Consider the following 20,228-nt stretch of genomic DNA (forward strand, 5'->3'; position numbering starts at 1 on the left):
CTATTAGATCAACAAGACAGAAAATTAACAAGGATATCCAGGACTTGAACTCAGATGTGGACCAAGCAGACCTAATAGACATCTGCAGAAATCTCCACCCCAAATCCACAGAATATACATTCTTCTCAGCACCACATTGCACCTACTCTAAAATTTACCACATAATTGGAAATAAATCACTCCTCAGCAAATGCAAAAGAATGGAAATCATAACAAACAGTCTCTCAGATCACAGGGCAATCAAATTAGAACTCAGAATTAAGAAACTAACTCAGAACAGCACAACTTCATGGAAACTGAACAGCCTGCTCCTTAATGTCGATTGGATAAACAATGAAATGAAGGCAGAAGTAAAGATGTTCTTTGAAACCAACCAGAACGAAGACACAACATACCAGAATCTCTGGGACACATTTAAAGCAGTGTCTAGAGGGAAATTTATAGCAACAAATGCCCACCAGAGAAGCAAGGAAAGATCTAAAATCCACATCCTATTGTCAAAATTGAAAGAGCTAGAGGAGCAAGATGAAAAAAAAACTCAAAGCTAGCAGAAGACAAAAAATAAGATCAGAGCAGAATTGAAGGAGATAGAGACACAACAAACCCTTCAAAAAATCAATAAATTCGGGAGATGGTTTTTCAAAAAGATCAACAAAATAGACCACTAGCTAGACTAATAAAAAAGAAAATGGAGAAGACTCAAATAGATGCAATAAAATTTGAAAAAGGGGATATCACCACCAATTCCACAGAAATACAAACTACCATCAGGGATTACTACAAACTACCATCAGGGATTACTACAAACAACTCTATGCACATAAACCAGTAAACCTAGAAGAAATGGATAAATTTGTGGACACTTGCACCCTCCCAAGCCTAAACCAGGAAGAAGTTGAAACCTTGAACAGACCAATAACAAGGGCTGAAGTTGAGGCAGCAATTAATAGCCTACCAACCAAAAAAAGTCCAGGTCCAGACGGGTTCACAGCTGAATTCTACCAGACATACAAGGAGGAGCTGGTACCATTCCTTTGAAACTATTCCAAATGATACAAAAAGAAGGAATCCTTCCCAAATCATTTTATGAGACGAACATCATCCTGATACCAAAACCCGACAGAGACTCAACAAAAAAAGAAAACTTCAGGCCAGTATCCAATATTTTACATAATTCTATTTTCTCTCTCTTCTTACAGTGTCAACTATACTTCTTTTAAATTTTTTAGTGGTTGTCCCACAGTTTAAGATATACCTTACTATAAGTCTACCTTCAAATAACATTATGCCACTTTACATGTAGTACAGGTGCCTCATAACAGAGTATTATCAAATCTTCTCTCCAATCCTTTGTGACATTGCTATTTATTTCACTTATCCATATGCTATAATCAATCAATACATTGTTGCTATTGTGACTTCAAACAGTTATCTTTGGGCTGGGCAGAGTGGCTCATGCCTGTAATCCCAGCACTTTGGGAGGCTGAGGCAGGCAGATCACCTGTGGTCGGGAGTTCGAGACCAGCCTGACCAACACGGAGAAACCCCCTTCTCTACTAAAAATACAAAATTAGTGGGGCATAGTGGCACATGTGCCTGTAATTTCAGCTACTAGGGAGGCTGAGGCAGGAGGCGAGCCATTGTACTCCAGCCTGGGCAACAAGAGCGAAACTCTTGTCTCAAAAAAAAAAAAAAAAAAAAAAGTTATCTTTTAGATCAGCCAAAAATTAAAAAATTTTTAAAAAATAAAATATTTTATTTTACCTTCATATATTCCTTCTCTGACAGCCTACACTCATTCTTTCTTTCTGTGGAACTGACTTTCTGATCACTACAACTTTTTCTCCCTGAAGAACTCCTTTTAACATTTCTTGCAGGGCCAATCGGTTTTCATTTCTGTCAGTTTTTGTTTTGTTTTTCTGAGAAAATGGTTTCACTTTTACTTCTGAAGGATACTTTCACTGGATATAGAATTGTGGGCTGGTGTTTTCATTTTTCTTTCAAGACTAACTATTTCACTCTACTCTCTTGTTTTTTGCGTGTTTCCTATGAGAAGTCTGATGTAATTCTTATCCTTATTCCTTTATAAGTTGTTTTCTATCCCTCTCTTGTCTTTCAAGATTTTTTTCCTTTGTTTTTCTGCAGTTTTGCTAGAGGGGACTGGAGTAGGTAAGAGCAATGCACTTCCCCAGCTCAGATAAGGCCCTTAGAAAAATATTTTCCCCCATTTTATCCTATGTTAATTTTGCCCTGTATTATGTTTTATCCTATTTTGTCTTATGTTAAGGGGAAGGCTCTGGGCATATTTCACAATGATTATGTTTTACTCTCCCCAGCAGATCCACAGGATAATTTTACTCAGATTTTTACTGTAAGAACTTGTTGGGTTTTTTTTCTGAAGGTAAAGACAACAAAATGTTGGAGTTTTCCCTATGCCTGTAGTCCTCAATTTGTCATTCTCATAGTAGTCTACACTCAGCCTCCAGCAATTAGTTAAAATTTTCAGTTGTGGTACTCCTACTAGTTTATGACTCCAGTGACTCAACCAGGCAAGCAAATTGCAGCTACATCTCTCTGAATATTTCTGACTCTCCAGATTTCAGGGTGGTGGTTTTCCCTACAACTTTGTCTGAAGAATTCATAAAAAGTCATTGATTTTAAGTTTGTCTAGCTTCTTCTTGTAAGGACGAGAGTGATGACATCCAATATCTTGTCAGAACTTAAATCAGAATAATGTTTCAAAATTTATGGAAAAGACGCAGGTCCTAGAATAGCTACAACAATTTTGAAAAAGAGTAATAAAGTTGGAGGAATCACTCTCCCTAACATTAAGGCTAACTATATAGCTATGGTAACCAAGACCATGCAGTATTGATAGATGGGTTAGGTATATAGATCAATGGAACAGAATAGAGAACCCAGAAAGAGACCCACATAAATATCCCCAACTGAATTTTAACAAAGATACAAAAGTAATTTGAGGAAGGAACAACTGGACATTCATATGCAAAACAAACAAAGTTTAACTTAAACCTTAACACCTTATGTAGACATTATCTCAAAATGGATCATGTAAGTTTGTAAAACAGAAAACTAAACATATTTTAGAAAACTGGAGAAAATCTTCCAGATCTAAGGCTAGGCTACAGATTCTTTGACTCAACACCAAAAGCATGATCCATAAAAGGAAAAAATAATTGGTAAATTGTAACTCACTAAAGTTTTGTTCTGTGAAAGATCCTGTTAAATATGAAAATACAAGCTATAAACTGGAAGAAAATATTTGTAAATCATATCCAACAAAGAATATACAAATAACTCTCAAAACACAATAGAATAAAAAAAATCTTATTAGAAAATAAGCAACAAATAGCAACAGACATTTCACTGAAGAGGATATACAGATGGAAAATAGGCACATGAAAAGTTCAACATCACTAACTATTAAAGAAATATAAGTTAATACCATAATATGATATTACAATACATCCATGCATGGATCTTTCATACATTGCTTGTGGGTAATGGTATGACCACTCTGGAAAATGGCTTAGTGGTTTCTTACAAAACTAATTGTACACCAACTATGCTATTCAGCAATAATATTACTGGGTATGTATCTCAGAGAAATAAAAATATACATCCATACAAAACCTATACATAAATGTTCATAGCAGAGCTGTTTTCAATGATCAAAAAACAGAAACAACCCAGGTGTTTAGTAAATAGGTGAATGGTTAAAAAAAAAAAAAAAAACTATGGTACATCCATACTATGGAATATCAGTCAATGATAAAAAAAAAAAAAAAAAAAAAGAATGAACTACTAATATACACAACTTGGATGGATCTCATTGGCATTATGCTAAGTGAAAAATGGCATTCCCAAAAGGTCACTGTTAGGTTCCAGGTAGATGGGAAATGGCTTTATTCAGCAGCTTCCTCACACTTTTGGTGCTGCATTTATGTACCTCACAGACAAAAATGGCTCAGAGCCAGGTGATGAGCATTCCCATGTTATGGCTACATAGCTATAATTATATAATACATGAGGTCGTGCACCTGCACTCCAATCCCACTATGTCATACTGTGCCGGATGTGTGCTTCGGCCTGTACTTGACTACAGCACAGCCATTGTCCTTATAGTCACATACTGATTCCATTTATCTGATACTCTCAAAAATGATAAAATTAAAAAGATGGAGAATTGATTGGTGCTGTCTAAATGTTAGGAGTGTTGGTGGGGGGAATTGTGACTATAAAGAGGTAGCATAAGGAAGATATTTGTGGTGATGGAATAGTTTTGTTTCTGGATTGCAGTGGTGGTTACAAGAATACAGATGTGATTAAATGACATTGAATTACACATACACTTAGCACCAATGGCAATTTCCTGGTGTTGGTATAGTACTATAGTTACATAAGATGTGTCCATTGGGAAAAATTGAGTGAGGGATTCACAGGACCTCTCTGTATTACATTTACAACTTCATGTGATTCTATAATTATATCAATAAAATATTTTAAAAAATAGCTTACAGTGGGCCGGGCACAGTGGCTCACGCCTGTAATCCCACACTTTGGGAGGCTGAGGCGGGTGGATCACGAGGTCAAGAGATCGAGACCATCCTGGCCAACATGGTGAAACCCCATCTCTACTAAAAATACAAAAAAATTAGCTGGGCGTGGTGGTGCACACCTGTAGTCCCAGCTACTTAGGAGGCTGAAGCAGGAGAATTGCTTGAACCCGGGAGGTGGAGGTTGCAGTGAGCTGAGGTTGTGCCACTGCACTCCAGCCTAGTGCCTGGTGACGGAGTGAGACTGTCTCAAAAAAAAAAAAAAAAAAAAATACGTTACAGTGGAGAAATCTGGCAGTAATTTCCTTAACCAGAGAATCAAGACTAACATCACTGGCAAGTTTATGTTCATATCTTGAACCCCTTATATACTGTGTGATAAGAAATACACTTCACCTCTGTGCTATCCTTCCCCAAAATATATAATCCCAGCCTAATTATGAGAAAACATTACACAAACCCAAATTGGGGGATATTCTACAAAGTACAGACCGTTTATCATTAAAATTGTTGAGATGATGAAAATCAAGGAAGCATTAATAAATTTCCATAGATTGGAAGCAAATAAGAAGATACGAATAAATGCAACACAATATTCTGGATTGAATCCTGGGACAGGAAGAGGACATTAGTGGGAGAATGGATGAGGTACATTATACAAAATAACTGATAAGTACTCTTCAAGGTGTCAAGATTATTAAATATATAAAACAATGGACAAACTGCCATAGATTGGAGGAGACAATGAAATTTGAAATACTGAATTTGACCCTGAAAAGAAAATGCAGTGTAGTGGAGAAACTGGTAAAATGCAAATAAAAACTATAGTGAATCATATTGTACCAAAATTCATTTCTTAGTTTTGTTAACTCTATGATGGTTATGTAAGATGTTGACATGAAGAATGCTGGATAAAGTGTGTGCAGCAGGTGTTTGCTGTTTTTGCAACTTTTCTGTCATTTTAAAATTATTTCAAAATAAACTTTTAAAGAAAGCCTCCTGGGAGATTCTAATATGTAGCCAGAGCTGAGAACCACTGCTCCCTCATGCATTTGGTGCTGCTTCATGGGTTTCCACTATACTCTCTTACTCTGCCCTTGCTCCATCAAAATTGTTGTGCTCTGAAGGGATTTGTTTTCAACTGGCTGCTGGCCTAAATAGGATGGGGCAAAAAAATTAAAATGTTTCTACCGCTATCCCAGTGGGAAACTAATTTCAAAGTTAATAGCACATGGGCGCTATTCAACTATAGCCAGGTGTCATTGTACGGTAAGAATTTCCACCTCAGAGATTCATTCCTTTTCGTAAAGAATTGTTACATCATGATTTTTCAGGCAGCACTTGTGGATGTCGGCATATGAATTCAGTAAGAATTGTGGGTCGTGCGAACTGGTGTATCAGGGCTTTTTCTGTAATACCACAAAACACTGGGCCTCTATGGAGGAGAGAGCTAAATTTGTCGAGTCTCCTACAATCCATTTTAACTCTCTATACCGGGAAAGAAAGCCCTTGCTTTGAGGCGGGAGGCTAGTATTGTAGGTAGTTAGAGCCAGGTACTTAAAGACAGCAAAAAGCAAGGATGGCCTTAGAGAGTGATGTCCTGGTCGTAGAGAACTGCCTTAACTAGAGATAGTCCACATCTTGAATAGCAAACTCCTGTTGCTATGACAGTTTCCAAGAGCACACTTGTCTCATCAGAGCGTGGGGCTTATTCAGTTGGCTCCACCCTCTTCCTGGAGCGCTCTGTTTATTAAAAGGGCCCTGCCCTTTATTTTACTAGGATTAGTCATTATGGGTTGGCGAACTGCCCTTTTTCTCCCTCCTCTCCAGCTTTTCATCTGCACCCTAGAAGCAAGGGCTGTGCCTTTGGGCCTGCTGAGAGTTCTTCAAGAGAGCTGATCTGAGAGAAAATTAAGAACAGCTACGAGTAGGCACAATGCCTTCATATGCCTCTAGCAAAAAAGGCAGCTCAGATACTCCAAGAACAAGAGAAAAATAATGAGAGTTGGAGCAAGGAGCTGAGACAGGGGAACTGTGCAGAGGCTAATTACTGGAGATTAGGTTCAGGGCAAAAGTGCTTACTGAGATATTGGAACTCTTAGGACATTATTCTAGTGTTTAGCACCTGGAGTCGATAGACTTAACAGCTAAAACTAAACTGGGGTAGACTGGTGAAAGCTGTGAAAATGCCCTGAGGCAGCTTATACTTAGGAATAACATTAGCAAGCAAATGATTAGAGACTGAGCTTCTTTGCACAGTAAGTTACAAATTGGACCCTTTGCATACTTTTCCCTGTTGTTTTGTATGGGATTGCATGGTTTACATGTGAAAGTAAATGTATTTATTTTTTGGTTTGTTTATTCTAAAGACATAAATTTCTATACATAAAATATTGACATTTATTTGGAGTAGTATATCCTTATGAAACTAAATGATAAACTTGTGGAGTGTGAAGGGACGTCAGAGCTGACATACTTGGACAATAATTTTACAAATGAGGAATTTTGAAGCCTAAGGAATTATGGAATATATAGGTAACATGAAGCAGGAATCAACAGTTACAAAGAAGATCATTCAGAAATATCAGCTACGACAAATATGAGTTGAAATAAACAACTTGATCGAGGGATCACATAGCCATTATGTAACAGAGTTGTAGTTGGAAGTTAGGTCTCCCATTTCCAGCCAAATGCTATTTTCACCCCACACCTGTTATACTTAATTTAGCCTTGCCCAGAGAGAATCCAAACTTCTGTTCCTTTATTACCGCTAGTGACTGTCAGTGACTATCACAGGTAGCAAGCAGACTATCAGAGATGAATCAAACTGCCTCTACAGAATTTTCTAAGAATCCTTAGCATACTAATCATGATGTATAAAAGTCACAGTGGAAAGCTAAATACCAAGATGTACTTTGTTTGGCATTTATTTTATTAAATCTTTTTTCTCTGTGCCATCCTTAAATATGGTAATGTTGCTCTGTTTAGCAGTGTTTAAAAAACATTGTATTTTTAAGTTTAAATAGCAACAACTCACAGTATTTAGTTATGTTATCTAATTCAAGAAACTACACACAGAACTGATACTTCAAGCTATGCAACCACAGCAGTAACAACCACAGTGATGCCTTATCTTATTTGCAGGGTTGTCTCTTTGATGGGTGAATGAACCTTTGGAAGGGTGAATGTATAACCTAAACCTAATAGAATGAGAGTAGGGTCACTGACATTAGTCTGAGAAATCTGTTTTGAAGTTGTAACCAAAGTGGTCTCCTCAGTCAAAAAATTGCAGTAAGTATTAATAAATAACCTTAGAAGTTACTGAGCAGCAGTCTTCTTAAATAACATACATTTTGAGGAGTAAAACTACCCCAAAAGAAAGGCAACAATCTTAATATACTAGACGAAGCAGAATGAATGAACTAATAAAAACAATGATTGGAAACAAACTAGAATATAATTGAAAAGCTAAGAGACAATGTTGGTAACATGAAGCAGGAATAGTTACAAAGAAGATTATTCAGAAATAGCCACTATGAAAAATATAAGTCAAAATAACTTGATAGGGATTAATAACAACAGATAGGGATGAAGAATTAATTAATGACCTGGAATACTAGATTGAACAACTTTCCCAGAAGGCATCAGAAAGGGATAAATAGTTGGGAAATATAGGAAAAATACTTCAGAGGTATATATAACAGAAGGAGAAATGTCAAATCAGTTTAATAAGAGTCCTAGAAAGAGAGAGGGAGAAAAGTATATGGAGGAGATGTAATTATTTGAACAAACAAAGACCAAGAATTCTGCAATCTTAGGGGAGTATGGATGATCTCAGTTTAAAAGGATTCAGAGTTTGCCAAGCAGTACATATGAGACAAAGCGTATATTTAAACACATAGTAGTAAAATTTAAAAATATCAAAGAAAGAAGCCTTTCCAGGAAGAAAAGACAGATTACCTACAAAGGAACAAAATCGTATTGACATCTCAGTACTCAAAAGCAACCCAAATAGAAGAAAACTGGATCGTTGATTTTCGGTATGGAGGGGGAAAACTTGGAACCTAGAATTTTATACCCAAGTAAGTATCATTTATATGTAAGAATGAAATATTCTGAGGTGTCCAAGGCCTCAAAAAGTTTACCACAAAGACTGTCTTTGAAATAAGTTCAATGAAAGAGTATTTATAATAAATATGAGTGAGTCGATATCCCCAGAATCTTCTCGTTAATGTTCCTTTAATTTCTCAGATCTGTCAAACTTCCTCTTACTGTGACATCTCCAGGATAGAATTCATTTGAGGGAGCCAGAGTCTGGAGTTTGCATGCTATTGTGTAAGAATCTCAATTGGCTCATTTTTGCTTTCATTACAATCTTATCTTTCCTGCTAAGCTTATGAACTACCTGAGGACACAATATTGTTCATTTCTGTATTCACAGTAGTACCTTTCTCAGGGTTCTGCACATGGGAGGTATTTATTAAATCTCTGTGCCAGAAAGGAAGAGAGGAAAAGAGGAAGGGAGAAAGTTATAGGCTGAAAGATGAAGCTAGGGCTGCTTCCATTCAAGAGAATGGTTGTTCTCTCTGGTTTTTGTGCACAGAGGATTAAGTGACATCCCAATGTGTGTCAATATTTTGCACTTCAGCAGATTATCTCCTGTATTAAGTCTGACTATGAGTGACTTGAAGATAATTGAACATTATTCGTTTCACCATCAAAATATTAAAAGCAGCTTAGTTTGAATCCACTTGAATTAATCGTTTACTTGGTTCTCCATGACACTTAAGCTCCCACTGAGTCATTCATGATGAAAAATTATATGCTTGCATACCAGTAAACATTCCCAGGCCAGGAATAAGAATGGAAAGTAATCCACAAGGGATTCTGGGGTGGTTTTTTGTGGGGGGAAATTTTTCAGTGCATCTCCACAGAGTTGGTGAAAAACCTCTCTTCCTCCCTCTTCAGTGAGGCAATTCCTTTGGCTAATCTGTGGTTCTATAACAAGTGCCCACTGAGGCGGTGTGGGTGATACACACCTATCAGCGTCCAAACTCTAAGATCTGTCTTGAATTGGACACCTTGCTTTCCAGGAAAGAAGTGGGTGGGTGGTTGGTTAGTGTTCCACACTTACTTTCCCTTGACATTATTTGTTGGCATTTAGAGACAGGCAGAACAAGAGACATCAAGGTTGAGAGGGGCATCAGAGTTATTTCTTTTCCCTTCTATAAACAAATGCCTTCTTTTCCATCCATGTAAAAAGCATTTGCAGATGTTTAAGATGCTTGCCTGTGAACTATTTTCAGACTTTCAATAGTTATTTTATTGCAAATCCCAAAGAAAAGGCACTGGGCAGAGCAGAAAATGGCAGTGACAGATCCCCAAAACAAATATATGACACATGCACATCCTGGAGGCCAACATTATCACATCAGCAAATGCCAGCGGAGTTCCTCCTCACCATTATCTCCTCCATGTTTTCTCACCCCAATTCAGTTTTTGGTAATGTGTTTTTATAATAACATTGAGTTGAAGTTGTTAGCAGCAATTTTGGCATATGGAATTAATTGAATTATTTCTCAGGTAGTTGGAATTCTCACTAAAAATTTCAGAAGATCATGTAACATTTGAGTGCCACATGGATTTAATTCAGTATATAGTCACGAAGCACCTGCTCAGTGCAAGGTCAGCCCTGGGCAATGCTTACGTACACTTATCAGTGTGAAGGAAGTGCCAAGGGAAGAGTACAAATGAACTGGAGGTTCAAAGCAGGGATAAGATATCTTGGTAGAACAAAAGGAAAGACTTCTTGAAAAGGTACCCTTGGGGACTAGACATAAACAACAGATACAATTTCTACAGGCAGAGGCATGTTAGGAGGCAGAAACAGCTTGAGCAAAAGTAACAAGGTGGGAGATCATAGGATCCATTTAGGGCTGTAATAGCCCCTATGTATTGAATCATGACTGTGCCATGCATAGTGTTAAGTGTTTTACATGCATTCTCTTATTTAATTGCCACAGCAGTGTCATTCATTCTAGGTAGTATCATTCCTACTTTACAAACTAGGAGAATAAAGCCCAGAACAGTTACGTAACTTGGTCACCTGCTAAGAGATGGCAGAACAGGAATTCAAACCAGGTGTATCAGACTCCAAAGCCTAGCTTTTTAGCCACTAAACTTTATGCCTCAGAAACAAACATGTGACTGGGAAGAAAGGGTAGGACCATGTTGTGAAGAGCTTTAGGCTTTAGATGCTAAGTGAAGGATCCTGAACTTAAAAGTGTCAGATTGTGAAATAAAAGGGAAAGTTGTTTTCCTGTAACAGGAAATGAACAGTCAATAAGAGGTCAACAGGTTAGAGACCAATGACCAGGTTTAAAACTTCTCTTTCCTCATTTGTTTTGTACCTTCCTGGGAGGAGAATGGATTGAGTAGGAAAGAAACCTCCCTGTTCCTCTTAGAGCTTTTGTATAGAATTTCCACTTCTTTGGTGTCCTTTTTGTTTTGTTCAATTCCTCACTATTGTGCATGGTCTTACTTCTGAGGAGAGAAGGTCAGAATCTGAAATTCTGTGGCCAACTAGAAAATTGATTGCTTAAATTTCAGTTCCTATTGCATTATATTGGATAACTGAAGCCCCTGTTATCTTTTTTATTAATTTTTAATTAGTTTTGGTCTTTTATGTTTAGCTTCTTAGTCACAAAAATATAATTCATTAATTGTCCATGAATATAATTATCCTCTTCAATCTTGTCTAGAAACTGGAAGGCCCTGTTGCCCTCACTGGTGGTTAGCTACCTCTTTACCAACCTCGGTGTGGGATCCTGAAGGAACAATTACTTGGAGTCTTGCCTTCTGACTGACCCTGGCACTTCCCCATGTGGCCCTGCATGGTGTGGCATGGTGTTCCCCCTCCCTTTGGAATTGTGAGTAGCAAACTATCTTCTCTCTCTTTCTTTCTTTCCCTTCCTCCCTTTCTCCCTCTCTCTCTCGCTTCCTTCTTTCTTTCCTTCCTTCTTTCCTTCCTTCCCTCCCTCCCTCCCTCCCTCCCTCCCTCTCTTCCTTCCTTCTTTCTTTCCCTCCCTCCCTTCCTTTCTTCCTTTCTTTCCCTCCCTCCCTCCCTCTCTCTCTCTTTTCTTTTCTTTCTTTCATCTGTCTCACTTGGTTGCCCAGGCTGAAGTGCAGCAGCATGATCTCAGCTCACTGCTCACTGCAAACTTTGCCTCCCAGGTTCAAGCAATTCTCCTGCCTCCTGAGTAGCTGGGAGTACAGTTGTGTTTCACCACAGCTGGCTAGTTTTGTATATTTAGTAGAGATGGGATTTCACCATGTTGGCCAGGCTGGTCTCAAACTCCTGACCTCAAGTGATCCGCCCACCTTGGCCTCCCAAAGAGCTGGGATTACAGGTGTGAGCCACCACACCTGGCCACAAACTATCTTTTCAATAACAGATGCCTCCTGATCTTTGGCCTTACTCCACCTGAATAAAAATAGCAGTCCCTAACCTTTTTGGCACCAGGGACCAGTTTCGTGGAGAACAATTTTTCCACGGACCAAAAGCGGGGACTGGGGAGATGGTTTCAGGATGAAACTGTTCCATATCAGATCATCAGGCATTGGAGTCTCATAAGGAGCTGGCAACCTAGATCTCTTGCATGTGCAGTTCACAATAGGATTTGTGCTCCTATGAGAATCTAATGATGCCACTGATCTGACAGGAGACAGAGCTCAGGCAGTAATGCTGGATTGCCTGCTGCTCACCGCCTGCTGTGTGGCCAGTTTCTAACAGGCCAAGGACTGGTACTGGTCCTGGGGGTTGGGAACCCCTGTTTTAAAAGACCCAAAACTGTGTCAGTGCCATCAACCAAATCTAGAGGGTGGGAAATTCTGCAGGAAAAATGGCCTGATTGTTTACTAACTTAATTACTTAAAATATAACTTTTATTGTTATTGCAAATTTGCTTTCTTTGATTAATAATGAGACTGAATTTTGTATATTTGTTTAGCAGTTATATTTCTTCTTGGGAGGAAGTGAATTAAGTATTCCTGCCCATTGTTCATTTACTCAGAATGTATTTTAAAGCAAACTGGATCAAAATGTTTCATGGACTTAAGTTTAAACTATGAACTATAAAACTTTTAGAGGAAAACATAGGAAAAATTTTTCAGATCTAAGGTTTGGTAAAGAATTATTAGACTTGATACCCAAAACATGATCTATAAAAGGAAATGTTTGTAAATTAGAGCTCTTAAAGAGAAAACTTAAAAAAAAAATTAAAAGTTAAAAAATTTAGAATTTTTGCTCCCATGAAAGAATCTGTTAAGGGAATAAATGACAAGCTACAGACAAGTAGAAAATATTTGTGAACTACAAATGCAACAAATGATTCATATCTGGGATGTACAAAGAATCTCACAACAGGAAAAAAATCCAATTAAGAGATGAGCAAAAGATATGAAGAGACATTTCACCAAATAGGATTCACAGATGGCAAATAATTACATGAAAAGATGTTCAATATCATTAGGCATCAGAGAATGCAAATTACCATAATGAGATGTCACTACATATATATTAGAATATCTAAAATGAAAAATAGTGATAACACCAAATGCTGGTGAAGATGTGGAGAAACTCAGTCTCTCATACATTGTTTGTGGAAATTCAAAATGGTACAACCACTCTGAAAGAAAGTATGGATATTTCTTTAAAAACTGAACATGCAATACCATAAAACCTAGGAATTTCACTCCTGGACATTCATTCTAGATAAATGAAAACTCATATGCACATGAAAATATGTACACAAATGTTCATAGCAGTTTTATTCATAATAACCCTAAACTGGAAACAACCCAAATGTTGTCAAATGGGGGAATGGATAAACAAACCCTAGTACATCCATACTGTGGACTATTACTTGACAAATCTTGCATGGATATTAAGGATTTGATGTTTAGTGAAAAAAGCCAATTTCAAAAGGTCAATACCATATGGTTCCCATTATATAACTCTCTTGAAATGATAAAATACAGTGATGGAGAATAGTTGTTGCCAGGGGACAGGAACAACAATGAGGAGTGGGCATGATTATAAAGGTGATAAAGGAGTAGCATGAGGGGAATGCCTTTGTGGTGGTGCAAGCAGTCTTTTGATTGCGATGTTTATTGCATGAATCTACACATGTGATAATATTGCACAGGTCTATACCCCACTCACATACATGAGCGCATTTAAATACTGGTGAAAATTGAAAAGCTCTGTAATTTAGTTAATTGTATTTTCCTATAATCACCTAAGATGCACCATTAGGGAAAGCCAGGGGAAGCATTCAGTGGACTCTGTAAACTATTTTTGCAACCTCCTATAAGTCTATAATTATTTCAAAAGAAAAAACTTCCAAAGCAATGCTAAAATTTTAATTGGAATAGCATTGAATTACCCATTAATTTGGGGGTCATTGACACCTTTACAATGTTAAGTCTTCCCAGGTTCATTCTATTTGTTGCCTTTAAAAATGTTTTTCATTTATCCAAATAACACTTTCATCAACCAAGATAAGGTAAAATAATTTAATGTTATCCTATTTCAAGTTTAAAACAATTTTTGAAAGCATTTTTTTTCCAAATTCTTTGTATGACATAAAAGTTCTTGGCTTTTTAGATATTTCTTTTTACAGTAGTTTTTAGTGTTTGCTCTCTGAATTAATAGTATGCATATCTCTAACTTTTCAGTCTAAGTAAAGAAGATATAAGATTTTATATAAAATGTAGAAAACTTAAAATATTAGAGGTCAGTTTAACCACTCCCTATTCTTTTTCTATAGTTGTGAAATGTAGTACGTCTACATGTGAAGCCTACAAGTAAATGTCCTAAGTTTTGGTCTAAGGAATGCTACGTATTTTAAGAAATTAAGAGGAATGAAATGGCTTTTTAAATATTTACCCACATATTTCTAATTTCTGCCTTATTTTGTAAATTAATATATGCACTTCCTTCTGGATTCATCTTCCTTCAGCCTCGTGAAGAACTTCCTTTTGTTAAGAAGTTGAGCAGTATCTAGGCAGCATTGGCGTGGTTAATGCAGCTAATAGGATCACTTGTCTAGCTGCTAGGTCAGCTTGTCACATTTTCATAGATCCAGCCAGTAACGATAAACGAGGCCAAATAGATTCAGTTTATTACTTAGACACCAACAGCAAGATCAGTGTAGCATTACCTACTCGTATTCATAGTCCAGCAGGATTACACTGAACCGAGAGAACCAGGTGATGATATGAATAACAGTTTGCTCTGCCACTGAGAAACCAACTCTAGACTATAGCCAAACATGTTTATGCAGCTGTATCATAAGGGAGGGGGACAAGATGGAAAGTTCTGTGCTCACTGACATTAGGGAGATGGATGAAAAACAGCCTTGGGATGGTTCCTCATCAGACTGTTTACATTCCTTTGTTCCAAGAGGAGTTGCATGGTGTTCTCCAAAGACCCCGTTAGACTATGGTAAAGCCTTGCCTAAGTGGTCCATATGGAGACTAAAATGATCATTGGGGCACCATGCAGTAGAGCTCTTCTCCTACAACCTTAGGATTTCTTGTGGTTCAGATTTGCTGGCAAATAATTTTTTTCTTTATTTTTTAACACTTTCACTATTTTATCTTTTTAAAATTTTTGTGGGTACATAGCAGGTGTACATATTTATGGAATGCATGGGCTATTTTGATACAGGCACACAATGTGTAATAACCACACCCGGGCAAAGGAAACAAACAGTCAACAAAGTGAAGAGACAACCCATACAATGGGAGAAAATATTTGCAAACTATCCATCTGACAAGGGATTAATAACAATAATTTTTAAAATTTTTGTTGTATCTGAAAGTATCTTTGTTTTGCCTTCATTCTTAAAAAATATTTTTCCTGAGTATGGAATTCTGGGTTGACTTTTTAAAAAATATTTTAATTTTTGTAGGTACAGAATAGGTGTATCTATTTACAGGGTACATAAGATGTGTGATTATCACATCATGTAAAATGGGCTATCCATCCCCTCAAGCATTTATCATTTATATTACAAACAATCCAACTATACACTTAGTTATTTTTAAATGTATAATTACATTATTTACTATAGTCACCCTCCTGTGCTATCAAATACTAGGTCTTATTCATTCTTTCAAACTATTTTTTTGTTTCCACGAACCATCCCTACCTGCCACCCACCCTTTTACCACCCTTCCAAGCCTTTGGTGACCATCTTTTTCTCTCTGTCTCTATGCGTTCCATTGTTTTGATTTTTAGATCACACTAGTAAGTGAGAACATGTAATGTTTGTCTTTCTGTGCCTGGCTTATTTCATTTAGCATAATGAACTCAAGTTCTATCCATGTTGTTGCAAATGACAGGATCTTGTTCTTTCTTATGGCTGAATAGTACTCTGTTGTGTATAAGTGCCACATTTTCTTTTTTTTTTTTTTTTTTTTTTGGGGACGGACTTTCGCTCTTGTTACCCAGGCTGGAGTGCAATGGCTCAATCTCGGCTCACCACAACCTCCGCCTCCTGGGTTCAGGCAATTCTCCTGCCTCAGCCTCCTGAGTAGCTGGGATTACAGGCACGTGCCACCATGCCCAGCTAATTTTTTGTATTTTTAGTAGAGACGGGGTTTCACCGTGTTGACCAAGATGGTCTTGATCTCTTGACCTCGTGATCCACCCGCCTCGGCCTCCCAAAGTGCTGGGATTACAGGCTTGAGCCACTGCGCCCGGCCCACATTTTCTTTATCCATTCATCTATTGATGAATACTTGGGTTGCTTCCAAATTTTTGGCTCTTGTGAACAGTGCTACAACAAACATGGGAGTGCACATATCTCTTTGATCTGCTGATTTCCTTTCTTTTAGTTATGTACCCAGCAGTAGGCTTGCTGGATCATATGGTAGCTCTATTTTTAGTTTTTTGAGAAACCTCCAAACTGTTTGTAATAGTGGTTGTACTAATTTATATTGCCATCAAGAGTGTACAATGGTTCCCTCTTCTGTACATCCTCACCAGCATTTGCTATTGCCTGTCTTCTGGATATAAGCCATTTTAACTGAGGTGAGGTGTTATCTCATTGAAGTTTTTTTTTTCCATTTATTTATTTTATTGCATTTTAGGTTTTGGGGTACATGTGAAGAACATGCAAGATTGTTGCATAGGTAGTTTTTATTAGCACTTCTCTGCTGACCAGTGGTGTTGCACAACTTTTCATATGCCTGCTTGCCATTTGTATGTCTTCATTTGAAAAATGTCTACTCAGGTCTTTTGCCCATTTATTAATCAGATTAACAGATATTTTCCTGTAGAGTTATTTGGGCTTCTTATATAGTCTGGTTTTTAATCCCTTGTCAGGTAGGTACTTTGCAAATATTTTCTCCCATTCTGGGGGTGGTCTCTTCACTTTGTTGATTGTTTTCTTTGTTGTGCGGAAACTTTTTAAACTTGATGTAATCCCATTTTTCCATTTTTGCTTTGGTTTCCTGTGCTTGTGGAGTATTACTCAAGAAATTTTTGCCTAGACCAATGTTCTAGAGAGTTTCCCTGATGTTTTCTTATAGTAGTTTCATAGTTTGATGTCTTAGATTAAGTCTCTAATCCATTTTGATTTGATTTTCATTTATGGTGATTTGATTTTGATTTTATTTTTGTAGGGGTCTAGCATCATTCTCCTGTATATAGATATCCAGTTTTCCCAGCACCATTTATTGAAGAGACTGTGTTTTTGCCAACATATGTCCTTGGCACCCTCATAAAAAATGAGTTTACTGTAGATGTGTGGACTTGTTTCTGGTTTCTCTATTCTGTTCCATTGGCCTACGTATCTGCTTTTATGATAGTACCATATTGTTCTGGTTACTATAGCTCTGTAGTATAGCTTAAAGTCAGGTAATGTGATTCCTCCAGTTTTGTTCTTTTTGCTTAGAATAGCTTCGGCTCTTCTGGGTCTTATGTTGTTCCATATAAATTTTAAGATTTTTTTCTACTTCTATGAAGAATTTTATTGATATTTTTATAGAAATTGCTTTGAATGTGTAGATTGCTTTGAGTAGTATAGACATTTTAACAATATTGATTCTTTAAATCAATGAACATGGAATACCTTTACATTTTTTGATATCCTCAATTTCATTCATCAGTGTTTTATACTTTTCATTATAGAGATCTTTCACTTTTTTTTTTTTTTTTGAGGTGGAGTGTCTTTCTCTTGTTGCTCAGGCTGGAGTGCAATGGTGCAATCTTGGCTCACCGCAACCTCCACCCTCCAGGTTCAAGTGATTCCCCTGCCTCAGCCTCCCAAGTAGCTGGGATTACAGGTGCCTGCCACCACACCTGGCTAATTTTTTGTATTTTTAGTAGAGTCGGGGTTTCACTATGTTGGTCAGGCTAGTTACAAACTCCTGACCTCAGGCGATCCACCTACCTTGGCCTCCCAAAGTGCTGGGATTACCAATGTGAGCCATTGCACCCAGCCTGAGATCTTTCACTTCTTTGGTTAAGTTAATTTCTAAGTATTTAATTGTATATGTGGCTATTAAAAATGGGATTACTCTCTTGATTTCTTTTCAAATTGTTCACTGTTGGCATATAGAAATGCTATTGATTTTTGTAGTTGCTTTTGATTTAGTATCCTGCAACTTTACTGAATTTAACAGTTCTAATAGTTTTCTGGTTGAGTCTCTAGTTTTTTCCAAATATAAGATCACCTGCAAAAAAAGATAACTTGACTTAACTTTCTTTCCAATTTGGATGGTCTTTATTTCTTTCACATATCGAATTACTCTAACTAGGACTTCTAGTGCTATGTTGAACAACACTGATCAAAGTGGACATCTTTGTCATGCTCCAGATCTTAGAAGAAAAGCTTTCAGGTTTTCTCCATTCAGTATAACACTATCTGTGGATCTGTCATATATGGCTTTTATTATGTTGCGTTATATTCCTTCTACACCCAGTTATTTTTTGAGGGTTTTTATCATGAAGGGCTGTTGAATTTTATCAAATGCTTTTTCAACACCAACTAAAATGATCATATGGTTTTTGTCCTTCATTCTGTTGATATGACATTGATTGATTTGTGTATGTTGAACTATTTTGATATCCCAGGATAAATCCCACTTGGTCAGGATGAATGATCTTTTTAATGTGTGTTGAATTTGGTTTGCTAACATATTGTTGAGGATTTTTTGCATCAATGCTCATCAGTGATATTAGCCTGTAGTTTCCTCTTTTTTTTTTTTTTTTTTTTTTTTTTTTTTGATGTGTCTTTGTCTGGTTTTGGTATCAGGGTAATACTGGCCTCATAGAATGAGTTTGGAAGTATTGCCTTCGACTCTATTTTTCAGAATAGCTTCAGTAGAATTCATGTTAGTTCTTCTTTAAATGTTTGATAGAATTCAGCAATAAAGCCATTGGGTCCTGGACTTTTCCATACTGGGAGTTTTTGTTATTATACCTTCTATTTCATCACTCATTCTTGTTCTTTTCAGGTTTTGGATTTCTTCATGATTCAAACTTGGTAGGTTGTATGTGACTAGGGATTTGTCAATTTCTTCTAGATTTTCAAATTTATTTATACATATTTGCTCACAGATCCTTTGAATTTCTGTGGTATTAGTTGTAATGTCTCCTTTTTTGTCTCTTATTTTTATTTATTTGGATTGTCTCTCCTTTTTTCTTAGTTTGGCTAAAGGTTTGTCTATTTTGTTTAGCTTTTCAAAAAACCACCTTTTGTTTCATTGATCTTTTGTATTTTATTCATTTCAATTTTATTTGTTTCTGCTCTGACCATTATTATTTCTTTTTTTCTACTAATTTTGTTTGATTTGCTCTTGTGTTTCTAATTCTTTAAGATACATCATGAGGTTGTTTATTTAAAGTATTTCTTCTTTTTTGATGTAGGCACTTGTAGCTATAAACTACCCTCTTAATATAGCTTTTGCTGTATCCCATAGGTTTTTGTATGTTGTATTTCCATTATCATTTGTTTCAAGAAAATTTTCCATTTTCTTCTTAATTTATTCATTGGCCCACTGATCATTCAAGACCATATTGTTTAATATCCATGCATTTGTGTAGTTTCCAAAATTCCTGTTGTTATTGATTTCTAGTTTTATTTCCTTGTGGACAGAGAAAATGATTCATATTATTTCCATTTTTAGACTATTTTAAGTCTTGTTTTGTGACCTAACATATTATCTATCCTTGAGAATTATCCATGTGCTGAGGAAAATAATGTGTATTCTGTAGCCATTGGAAGAAATGTTCTGTAAATATCTGTTGGGTCCATTTGGTCTGTAGTACAGATTAAGTCTGATGTTTCTTTATTGCTTTTCTGTCTTCAAGATCTGTCCAGTGCTGAAAGTGGGGTTTTCTCTTGCTGCTTTTAGGATCTTTTCTTTATCCTTGATCTTTGAGAGTTTGATTATTAAATGCCTTGAGTTAGTCTTCTTTGGGTTAAATCTGCTTGGTGTTCTATAATCTTCTTGTGCTTGGATATTGATATCTTTTACTAGCTTTGGGAAGTTCTCTGTTATTATCCCTTTGAATAAGCTTTCTACCCTTATCTCTTTCTCTATCTCCTCTTTAAGGCCAAAACTTAAAGAGGCAAA

General features: G+C 36.7%; 1 protein-coding gene across 2 annotated transcripts in view; it reads left to right on the top strand.

Moving 5' to 3' along the window:
• LOC116540585 overlaps positions 1–20,228 on the top strand; it is a 389,476-nt gene that overhangs the window by 96,636 nt on the left and 272,612 nt on the right. Inside the window, exon 6 of one of the 2 annotated variants that reach the window (XR_004264506.1) lies at positions 11,339–11,506. The exons of the other annotated variant lie outside the window; for it this stretch is intronic. The gene's annotated coding sequence lies outside the window, so the exon portion shown is untranslated. The remainder of the gene's footprint in view (positions 1–11,338; positions 11,507–20,228) is intronic. 2 annotated transcript variants of the gene reach the window in all.

The sequence above is a fragment of the Sapajus apella genome, unplaced genomic scaffold (assembly GCF_009761245.1).
Source record: "Sapajus apella isolate SASKATOON/1434 unplaced genomic scaffold, GSC_monkey_1.0 scaffold142, whole genome shotgun sequence".
NCBI lineage: Eukaryota > Metazoa > Chordata > Mammalia > Primates > Cebidae > Sapajus > Sapajus apella.